Genomic DNA, 12,227 nt, shown 5'->3' on the forward strand with positions numbered 1-12,227 from the left:
AAAGGCCTTCAGAGATGCTCACAGAGAAGCAGTGTTGCCAGGGGCCTGCCCTGAGCTCCCCTCTTTGTACCGTGAGGTAAGACTAGTTTGGGGTGTGATAACCCGACTTCCACAGTATTTCTGACACAGTGGGGTGACAGGTCATAGCTGCCTACATGGGGAGGTAGCCATGGTGGTTATGAGCTTGTTTTGGTTGACTATACGGCTCACCCTGAACTGCCGATTCCCAAAGGTTCAAATTCTGTCCCTAAGTCACCAAATCTGGGGCTCCTCAAGATGGCTGCACTAGGATTCTTTCATTAATCAGGCCACTTGTCAATCTGTCTCCCAAGTGTTTTCCAAGCTGTAGCAGAATTCCCTCATTCATTTGCGTGTTTCCCACACAGACGGGCGTTTCTCATTGCCTCAGAAGATTTGGAAAATTCACAAAAGATACCCAATGGGCAGACTTTATTTATTTTTCATTAAAAATCAAATATGTACTCCGTGACATTTTCAGGAGGCGTGAAATTGGAGCCAGAATGTAAAAAGAAAAGAAAAGATTGATGGAACATAAAACTTTCAAAGCGTGGAAATCATTCACCTACTTTAGAAATTGATAAATTGATTGGCATCACCCTGGTACATCCCTCACTCTTAACCACCCCTCGGATCAGGGCATACTGCGTGCACTCAACAGGCATCTGCTGAGCCTTTCTCCAGCAGTGATGGCCAGGGCTAGTCTCGAGGGAAGAGCAGAAGCTCATCAATACACAGGGAAGTATATCAATCCGAGCTGAATCTGGACACACCATGGACTGCATCAGAGATTTTGGTAACTAGGTATTGGCTAGCAAAACAGAAGTCTAACAATACGAGAATAGCAGATATGTAAGGCACACCACAGCCTCCAAGAGTGGAACTTGATGTGGCTAGAGAGAACATGACCAGGGCTCACTGAATGCTGGGAAAAATGCTACAAATTGGGACGCATGAAACCAGCCAGACCACCTCCCTGGGGGTGCTAGGGATGGCTATCAATGGGAAGAGAGCCATGGCAGAGAAAGGGTCCATTGCCTGGCTGCCCAGTGCTGATTCAGCAGGCTTCTTAGCAGGTTTCCCCAGAGGCCAGCTGCTATAGTATCTAGCCTGTAGGCCTAGCATCCAGCATCTAGACACGGCATTCCTTTGTGTCAGTTACACAGCACAGGGAGACGCCTCCCCGTTGATTGCCAGGCCCAGCACCTCTGAACAGCTTCCAGATGAACCTGGCAGGTTAGAAGGCTGATAAAACTTCCATTTGAGAAAGAGTTCCCTCTGCTGGCTGATGGAAACTGGAGTCTGTTGGCTCAGGGTGCCTTGTGATTAAAACGCTTCTAGGAAGAAGAAGATAAGCTATTGAAGATAAGAAAACCATGGCCAGGTTTGAACTTTTCATATCTGGTTTAAGGTTCTCGGAGCCTTCTCTTTTTACTCAATCAACTTTACTGAGCTATACGTCATAAAATTAAATATATATACATATGTATCTGAGAAAACACCACCACCATAAAAAATGCAGAACCTTTCTATCACCCCCAAAGTTCCCCTGACTTTTTTTTCTGCAGCCAGCCCCCACCCTTGATTACCTATGGTCTTCAAATAACCGTGGATCCCCATTCCTTAAGTATGCACTAGTATCACCCACATTAGAATTGCAAATAAGTGGGTACACACAGTACATAGTCATGTCTAAATACTGTTTTTTTTTTTTTGTTTTTTGGTTTTTCGAGACAGGGTTTCTCTGTGCAGCTTTGCGCCTTTCCAGGAACTCACTTGGTAGTCCAGGCTGGCCTCGAACTCACAGAGATCCGCCTGGCTCTGCCTCCCGAGTGCTGGGATTAAAGGCGTGCGCCACCACCGCCCGGCTAAATACTGTTTTTTTGAGGTTCATGAATGTTGTATGTAAATCCTTAACTTTAATCATTTTACCACAGGACTCTAGTCTATTGGATGTACCTTAATTTTTTTATTCATTTGTCAATGATGGACATTTGAATTGTTTCCAGTTTGGGGCTATTTTGACTGAAGACAATTAGTTTAAATCTTTTTTAGAGGCATACATTTTTATTTTTCAAATATATGCAGGTGAGATTTCTGGATTGTATTGTAAGTGTATTGATAGTTGAGTGAGAAATTTCAAGATTTTCCACAGAAGTTGTGTACTAATATAGTCACAAGAAATAGTCTGGGTCCATGCCCCATGTTCTCCATCCTCCCCCATACCCAAGGGCAACATCTTGCTAATCTACAGTTGATCACAACTTCCTGGCGCCTTCATGAAATACTTACCTCTCAAAATTCAGTAAAACTGGGCTCAAACTAGCACCATATGACTGTATTCCAAGCTCAGTTCCCAAGGAGACATGAGAAATGGTCTGCGTCCTAATGCTGACCAATGCTCTGAGAACCAAATCTCAAGGCCTAAAGAACCAGTGATCTATGGCACTGTTGGTCTGATTCTTGGGGCTCCTGACTGAAAATCCCACATCTGGAATTTCAAATTAGGCAGGGCTGAAACAAAGTGAAACTCAGAGTGAAGGACAAGGAGATGGTCAAAGTCAAGGAGAATGACTTAGGTCCCTGCCCTGAGACTTTCCCAAATGAACATCATCATTCTGAGTTTTGGACTAGCTACAGGCAGAGGCTCCACTCAGGGTGAATGAAGTAACTGTCTACAGCTCCCAGCCTCATTGAGCAATAGCTTAAACACTCTTGGTAGACCCCCCCCCCAATAGAAGTAATAAAATGAACTGATTTGAGTTCTAGCTCTTTCTGAAGTTTAGATCTGGTGCCGGGGCTGTGGAGCACAGCACCACATGAAGATGCAGGGAGGCACGAGAGAGGAAGAACCAGGTTATTGTTGGAGTGGATTCTGGTTCCATGGGCTGTGGAGCTGATGGCAGGGGATAAAGGCTGTAAGAGAAGAAGTGTAGACAGAGACAGAACAAATTTGTCAAAATTACAACAACAAAAAGAACCACATGAAAAATATCTAGATGAAAGATGAATGTGGTAACTCTCTCACAATCTCCTTCAGCATCTTTATGGTGGTTTGAATAAAAATGGCCCCCCATAGGCTCATATATTTCAGTCCTTAAGTGGTCAGGGAGTGGGATTATTTGAAAGGATTAGAAGGATTAGGAGGTGTGACCTTGTTGGAGGAAGTGTGTCACTAGGGGGTGCGTTTTGAGGTTTCAAAAGCCTGTGCCAAGCCCAGAGTGTCTCTTGACTCGAGGATCAGGATGTAGCTCTCAGTTACTGCTCCAGCGCCATGTCTGCTGTGTGCAGACACGCTCCCTGCTGTGTTGATAATGGACCAAACCTCTGAAACCGTAAGCAAGCCCTCGACTGAATGTTTTTTTTAACAAGAGCTGCCTTGGCCATGGTGTCTCTTCACAGCAATAGAGCAGCAATTAGGACAACCTTCTTCCAGAAGATGGTCATTTAGGACAGCCTTACGCTGTTTAGATGGGGATAACAGCTCCTTTAGAGATCATTTGTGACCTGTTGGCAAAGTTAAGGGACCCGTTAGGAGTTCTTTCCACATTCGCTTCTTTGTCTCCAGATGACTGCAGTGGTTCCTTCCTCCTGTCTCTCCAGGGCCTTTCCATCTTCCCACTGCAAGTGTGTCCTGCGGTACCTCTAGTCTCTTTTAATGCCCTGGAATCTTGTCCCACCAGAACATATTCTCCCCTGTAACCCTGTCACCTTTCTGTAATATGAATCTTAAATGGTTTTATTAATAAAAAACTCAGTGCCAGCTATCGGGGTAAATTCTGAAAGATCAGAGAAACAGAACAAGCCACAGCCAACCTCACCTTGCCAACTTCTCAGCTGATCCTGTTTCCTCAGACTGGAAGCCTCTGAGTCCTCACCCAAATGAATCTCAGTTGAACTGCTGCTAAAAGCCTAAAAGCTTAAAAGCCTCTAGTTCCTGGTTCTCACGCCTTATATATCTTTCTGCTTCCTGCCATCACTTCCTTGGTTTAAAGGCATGTGTTTTTCCCAAGCAAGACTAGGGATCTCAAGTCCTAGGATTAAAGGCATGCATTACCACCCCTGGCTGTTTCCAGTGTGGCCTTGAACTCACAGAGATCTGGATGGAGCTCTGCCTCCGGAATGCTAGGATTAAAGGTGTGTGCTACCACTGCCTAACCTCTATGTTTAATACAGTGGCTGTTCTGTTCTCTGACCCCCAGATAAGTTTACTGGGATGCACAATATATCAACCACACCTTTTCTTGGACTCACAAGCATGCTAACTGTCCTTAGCCCCTAAGCACATCCCTTCTGTGGGGCCCATTCTCCCTTCACCAACCTCAACCTCCCAAGTATCTCCAATACTAACTCTTTTCCTCACCATCCCCCGTCTCCCTGCCCTTAGCTCACGGAGGGGTGCCCTTTCCTGACATCACAGTCTAACAGTCCTCTGCTCACCCTGACAATCACCTGGTGGTGTGTCTCCCCAACCTCCCCCACCCCGCCCGGTCCCATCTTGGTCTCACTGGACACCTGTGCACTCTCACCGGCTCCAGGGCATCCCGATTCAGTTGTTCGTCACCCTCTTCCCCTTCTCTTCTAGGGCATCTTTGCAACTTCCTTTGCCTCACAGATCAGATGCCGTTTCACTCTTCTCTGCTGTTTGCTGTATCTTTCTCTTGCTTCAGCATCAGCTAAGGCCTCCGAGCAGACGAGTTGGTTGGCTGTCCCTTTCTGAAGGCACCTGCCTTGCTTACCACACTTGGCCTTCCATACCCCTGTCTACTGTTGGGTCACGCGGGGCAGAGGAGAAGAAGAGGCACTGTTTACCTTTAAGCCTTTAGCACGACGTCCTAAACATTATCAGGTGATGTTGAATTGTCCTGTCTGCCCTGCTGACTGTTGAGATCCCTCCTTTTGATGGACTGGTGACATCATGGAGAGCGGCCAATTAAATCCAAACCTGATCCCTTCCGAAACAATACCCCAGACAACCCTTCTGCCACCCGACACATGGACGTGTGGTCGCTGGCTGTGGACCAGTTCTCCTAAATGACAGGGACACCTTTAGGAGGGAAGTCTGGGAGTAATTGAGCTGTGATTGGCACCCACTGCACCACTCTGGACTGACAATGAGCGGGCACAGCGGCACATGCCTCTTCCAAGCGGTGTCTCATTTCTCCGAGGTGACTTTGTATTGCTTTCCCAGGGCTGGCACGCTGCTCCAGGAGTGCCTACTGGGAGTCGCACCTGAGCCTGGTGCCTGACTGCCGCAGACAGCTGCCTAGTTAAGGCGAATTTTGCAGTTAAATTGTGTTCTGCTTGGGAATTGGAAACGACTGCAGAAGGACAAATGCAAATGGGCTTCCAGTTCAAGGCAGGAGAGCGTGGAGACGGCTCTGCCGTCATCTCCTCGGTTCCTTTCCAACTGCTGTTCCGGGGAAACTTAGGGGCCATTTTCCAAAGAGCCTAGGAGAGGACGGAGCAGCTTTGGTGCAATGTGGAGAGCCCTGGCCTTGGGAGGTGACCCTGGCGTTGTGATTCAAAGCACAGATTTCAGCCTACTGGTCTCAAATGCTTGCTTTGGCACTTACAGGCTAGAGAACCCTGGGTTAGGGGCTCCGATATCTGAGACTCACTTTGCTAGTCTGTGAACTATTATCATTAGTAATGATACTTACCATGTTAGGATTTAAAACTGTAAACAGACAGATCTTATCCCAGAACTTGACATGTAAGAATAAGCCTTCAGTCAGTGTGGGACCTCAGGAAATGATCTAACCTCATGGTATCCTTTTCTCTGTCTCTGGAGGTTTATATATATATACATATATATATATGTATATATGTATATATATATATATATATAGAGAGAGAGAGAGAGAGAGAGAGAGCAGAGGGGAGAGGAGGTGTGGGGAGGTGTGGGGAGAATTTGAGGCATTTGGCACAGGACAGACACTTGGTAGGTGACAGGTGCTCTTGGTATTGTCACAGCCTGACTATGACGGGGTCTGTTTTGCCTTCCTTAGGAGAGGTGAGCAAGGCTGGGGAGAGAGGTTTTCCTGTCATGGGGACTTGACTCCTTAGCCTCTGCCCTCTCTGTGAAGTGAGGTCAGAAGTGGTCATGATGACCAGCACTCATCTCTCTGAAGAGGATTCTGAACACTGAGTGCCAAGGAATGGCTGGCTGCAGGGCATGGAGGGAGGGTTCAAGTGGGGCTTCTGGAAGGATGCTTGAGGACGGAGAAGAGGAAGAGGAGGGGGATAAGCAGGAGGCTGGTTGTGGGAGAATAGGAAGGGGCACACGTCACTTAACAGCACTGAAAGGACACCCTAACTTGAAAGTGTCAAACCCTGAGTGTGGCTGAGGCCGCTCTAACTCCTGCGGTTTGGAGCCCCAGCTTCATTTGGGTAAACTCTATTAACAACTCAGGGTGGAACTCAGCCCTCCCCCCACCCCCCCAGAAGCTTGGCCCTGTGTGAGGATGCCCGGTTGTGGAGCTCTAGATGATGGAAACAATGTTTTTTCTAAATTCATGTCTGGGGACACTGTGGGGTCAGCTACACTTTCAGGGCTACTGCTATGGGTTTGAGGATTTGACACACCACCATGAGAAACATGCTCCTCCTCCTCCACCGCGCCCCCCCCCCCCCCAAGAGAGTGCCACAGATCTTGGATCGGGTCTTCTGTGAATGGGCAGTGGGGTTCTTCTAATGCTGGCAGGCCCAGCACCTCAGGGCCAAGGGTGCCTAGCTTGCTCCTGGGCAGCTGCGTGAGACGCTGCCATCCCAGCCTGGAGCTGACTTCCCCGTCATCCGCTCACTGGCCACACTGCAGTCGGAAGCGAGGGCTGTTTGTTTTCCCCCCAGAACAAGAATGCTCAGAAAATCGATTCTATCTCATTGACAATGCACGCTAAGTGATTGAAAGGCCATTAAACCCATTAATGGGGTGCTCTTTAAATAAAATAAGTCCCTAAAAGGGATCTTAGACTTGGCAACATCAGTAGAGCTAACAGTGCGAGGGGCCTGCCTGGAGACCCATAAATACACCAGAAGAAATACCAGAGAGCCGGAGGGGCACAAGCGGGGGGGAGGGATCTGGATCAGTGAGCAGCTGGGGCAGAGCCGACCAGCACTGGAAGACAGGCCTAATGGCTTTGGTTTTATTTTGGACAGGATTTACAAAACCAAGAGGATGAAGGGAAGTTTGCATCTTGATTTCAGTTAAATATTTGGCACTGCATCCCACCAAATCTCATGCATAAAATTAATTCCAATTGTCTTGGATGGAAGCGCAGTCACGTGGGTTGCAGGCTGGCTGGCTCTGCCTCCCTGGGGAGCAGGGGAGGAAGCAACCTCCAATGACAAGTCTGGCCAGGCCGCCTTCTACTATCTGTTGCAAACAGGGGCTCCCAAACTTCCCTCCCTGAACAATAATAATGTTAACAGGGGCTCCGTGGATAAAGTACCTGCCAGGCAAGCTGGAGGACATGGGTTGGATATCTAGAACCTCTGCAAAAACCTAGGCCAAAGACACGGTATAGCCCTATAATACCACTGGGTAGGCAGAAACAAGAGGGTCTCTGGAACTTGTTGGATTGGTGACCTCCAAGTTTAGTGAGAGAGCCTGTCTCTAAAAATAAGATGGAGGGCGGGAGTGACAGCTCTGCACTTAAGAGTACTCACCACTCCTCCAGAGGACACAAGTCCAGTTTTTAACATCCATGTCGGGTGGCTTGCCACTGCCTCCAACTCCAGTTCCAGGGGAATCTGATGCCTCTGGCCTCCGAGGGCACCTGCACTCACACGCACATACCCACACACAGACACAGGATTGAAAAGGGATTCTGATAAAAATAAGGTGGAGAAGTGATTGGCGAAGATACCTGACGTTGAGCTCTGGTTTACGAACACATGTATATGCATGCATCCACACACACACACACCACACTATCAGCAGCTAACATGAACTGATCTCACATCCAGATCCCAACGTTTTCCCGAGAAGGTCTGTATTTGTAAGCCCTGGTGTCTCTGTCAGCTGTGTTGGCCACTTCAGGAGACCCATGTGAGGAGTAGAGAGCAAGTGTTTGGAAGAGACAAGGAGAGAGAGGACCAGTCCTTCCTCCGACTTCTCCCTAGTGCCGGTGGGTAGGAATGAGTGTGGGATTCCCAGTGCCCACTTTCCCAAGCGAGGCCAGTGTCTCACACACCGGGAGATGGAGGCCCTGGGGGAACTTTACAGACCTCCAACACCTGCGACACCCGTGAAGTTCTGCCACAGGACAGCTGGGCTTGTCCAGGTGGACCACTGGGCAGGAACACTGCCTCTTTCAGCAGTTCCAGTCAGGCTGGGGAGGGTACAGCAGCTGCCACTGGTCTTTCATCCAGGGATGGGTGACAGACAGTTCACAGCTGGGAAGCAAGAGGAGTTGTAGGAAGGGTATTTCCTGGCAAATCTAGACTCTGGAGGCGTTAGCCCAGCAGATCTCCACAAAAGTATTACAAAATACAGACTGGGAAACTGAGGCGTGGAAGACTGCACTGAGGGTTCGCCTTCCCTGCTGAGCAGTGAGACCCCATTCTGCTCCAAGTTTCCGTGTCATCCAAGCAAAGGACGCTTGGTGTCTACCCTGAGCATGAGACACAAGTGGTGTTATCACAAGGCTGTGTTTCTCTTTATGGTCCCACTGTACAAAACTGACCTCATTCTGCCTTTCCTTCCTTTGTTTATTCAATGGCCGTGTGCTGGGAGCCAATGATGTACCAGGAACAAGATCAAAAAAGTACAATTTCAGTTCTCCAAGGGCTTGGAGCCTGGCGAAGGCACACAAAGGAACGGGTCATTTCTTTCAGAGATGTTTTTATTTGAAAATATCCTGAACCTATTTCCTGGTTGAATGGATGGGCAAATTGCAGGACATCCATACAAAGCGATACTACTCAATGACAGAAAGGAATGAACTATGATTTGCAGAACAGCATGGGGACACCTCAGTCACAGCACTCTGAGTGGAAGGTGCTGGGCACCAACATCCTGTTAGTCAGCTGTCCTCTTGCTGAAACAAAACATGTAACCAAGGCAACATCTTTGAATCCCAATCATACTTCTAGGTCTCGTTGTTTTTTCTCAGAAGCTGTCAACATATCTAGGAATCAACTTATTTTTAAAAAACTTGTCATTTTGAATGCGCCTAGACTTTTCAGTCCCTTCCCTATGAAAGGGAAGAACCTTGTGGCTGGGTGTCTCACGCAGCAAGCAGTTTTGCCCTGTCAGCTCCGTGGCTTTGTGCATGTTCTCACCTCCCCCCTTAATAAACTTCCCTTCACACTCCTTCAACTGAGCCAAAGCCCAGACTTCCATCCTCTCACAGACGTGCTAACAGAGCACACAGCGTATGCCAAATTGTATTGTGATGGCGGATGGTTTGGTGGACGAGGCAGAAGCATGGCACGTGTTGAAGGACCCTCTTTGGGTTCCTGGAGATGGTTAGAGACAGCAGGCACTGAAAAGGGGGCAGACAGACACCAGCCAGAGTCGGGCAAGGCTGTGGAAGGTGTGGAGCGGCTCCTTTAAACGGAGCGGAAGGTTTGTGTGTCCTGTCCTGTGTCCTCCCCCTTCCCCTGTAAAGATGGCGCCAGTCGCTCCTTGAAATGCAGAGTGAACAGACGATCAATAGCTCCTTGCTTCTGGCCAGGGTGTGGTAACGGCTAGGCCATTAGTACACTGTTGGGCACTTTCCACGGACATGTGTTTCCCCGAAGCCACGACAGCATTTCCGAAGCACTTGGCTTCCTCTCCTACCTAGCCTGCACAGCCTCCGGGAGGAAGGGCTCCAGCTCTCTGTGCTTATGAGGAAGGTAATGCATGTCAGATGGCCTTGGCTCACCCAGGCAATTGTGCACCTTTGAAAGGTGCAGGGAAATGTCTCTCTGTGGTCAGATTGGCCCATCACACACATCTGTTCTCTTGACCAAACTCCAGCAATCTGCCCTCACTTCGCTGCAGACTCCACAAACTGCTGCTGGCTGGAGTCCCAGGCCTGGGCAGGAGACTGTACAAAGTCAGTAGACCGGAGTCCTGCTGTCCCCAGGCATTGAGAGCAGCAGTCAACAAGTCAGCATTCATGGGTCCCCACAGCATGAGGGTGTCCCCAAGAAACCTGCAAGGAGTTCTGAAGAGACGCAAAGGAAAAGGGGAGGAAGGTAGAGGATTTGCGTAGAAAAAGTACTCTCAGCACTTCCGGGGGCCGCTGAGAGGGAACTGTAGCCAGGATCCCCATAGCTTCCGGAAGGGGATCTCAGGATGGGCCTCTCCTCTCCTCTCCTCTCCTCTCCTCTCCTCTCCTCTCCTCTCCTCTCCTCTCCTCTCCTCTCCTCTCCTCTCCTCCTCTCCTCTCCTCTCCTCTCCTCTCCTCTCCTCTCCTCTCCTCTCCTCTCCTCTCTCCTCCCCTCTCCCCTTCCCTCCCCTCCCCTTCCCTCTCCTCCCCTCCCTTTCCCTTCCTCCCCCTTTTTTCTTTTCTGCTTACCCCTCTTCCCTCCCTCTTTGGTTTTATAAAACAGAGACGTATTGTGAAGCCCAAACCCCAAGCTGGCCTCAAACTCCTATAATAGCTTTCTTAGCTTCCCGAGTGATTACAGTACATTACCACACTTAGCTCTTGATTTCAATTTTGTGTCTTTGTGTGTGCACATGTGTGCAAAGGCATGTACATAGGCAAGAGGTCCTAAGAGGCCGTTTTTCTATTATTATTATTATTATTGTTTTTCTGTCCTGACCTCTTGCTCCTAAATAATCACTCAAGGCTTAATATTACACAGCAATTGTGTGTGTGTGTGTGTGTGTGTGTGTGTGTGTGTGTGTGTGTGTGTGTAGACCAGAAGTCAGTATTGGGTATCTTTTTGTATCTCTCCCTAGCTTGTTTTTTGAGACAGGGTCTCTCATTGGACCAGGAGCTCACCAACTGGTTAGACTGGTTAGTGGGCTTCCAGGGATCTGGCTGACTATGCCCCTCTCCTGGCGAAGGCTTGTAGGCATGGACCACCACACCTGCTTTTCCCCTGGGTGTTGGAGATCCAATGTCAAGTCCACATGCCTGCCCTGGAGGCACTGTACCGACTGAGCCGCTCCCTGTGTTGGGATAGGATGTCTCATTGGTCTGGCGCTCACATAGTAGGGTAGACGAGCTGGTCAGTGAGTCCTCGGGACCTTCCTGTTTCTGCTTCCACAGGGCTGGGATTACAAATGCACACCACCACCTCCAGCCTTTTCATGTGAGATCAAACTCAGATTCCTCATGCTTGTGCATTTCACCCACTAGCTGTCTCTCCAGCCCCTTGATTTTAATTTTTATCTGGAAGGCTAGATAAACATTTGTTTTCTTCCTACTTTCTGTGGTCTTCATGCATGGCTTTTTTTTTTTTTTTTTTTTTTTTTAATGCATGGCTTTTGTACCTGAGCAAATGTCTGCAAATAAGATACAGCCATGATTTGGCCAAGTGAAGGCTGGATGCCTTCAGGAAGGTGCTGTGTCCAAAGACCTCCAACTGCTTGCCCCCATCACATCAAGACTTCTCAGGGCCCCACCATCTTGCCCTTCATGGTTCACCAGGGTATGGTGAGCCCTCCTCCCAGATGCTCTAATGTTGCACGAGTCTTAAAAGGTCTTATTAATAGAAGCAAACCTGGAGCCAGGTATTGGAGTGAATGCTGGAAGATCAGAGAAGCAGAACAAGCCACAGCCACCTCACCTCACCAGTTCCTCAGCTGATCCTGTTTCCTCAAACTGGAAGCCTCTGTGTCCTCATCCAGAATGAATCTCAGCTGAACTGCTGCTAAAAGCCTAAAAGCTTAACCAGCTCTAATTCCTGGTCCTCACGCTTTATATACCTTTCTGCCCTCACTTCCAGGGATTAAAGGTGTGTGTCACCATGCCTGGCTGTTTCCAGTGTGGCTTTGAACTCACAGAGATCCAGGAGGATCTCTGCCTTTGGAATGCTAGGATTAAAGGCATGTGTGCTACCATTTTCTGGCCTCTATGTCTGTCTAGTGGCTGTTCTATTCTCTGACCCCAGATAAGTTTATTAGGGTGCACAATATCACCACACTCTACCACTGTCTACACTAGCAGAGGTAGGTGCTGGTGCCTTGAGAAAAGAGTCCGGCCACGGCATGCCTTTGTTGTCCTTTCCACTGGCTCTCTGCCTGTTCTAGTCTGTTTTCT

This window comes from Peromyscus californicus, unplaced genomic scaffold, assembly GCF_007827085.1.
Source record: "Peromyscus californicus insignis strain IS unplaced genomic scaffold, ASM782708v3 Scaffold_6__1_contigs__length_162567912, whole genome shotgun sequence".
Taxonomy (NCBI): Eukaryota; Metazoa; Chordata; class Mammalia; order Rodentia; family Cricetidae; genus Peromyscus; species Peromyscus californicus.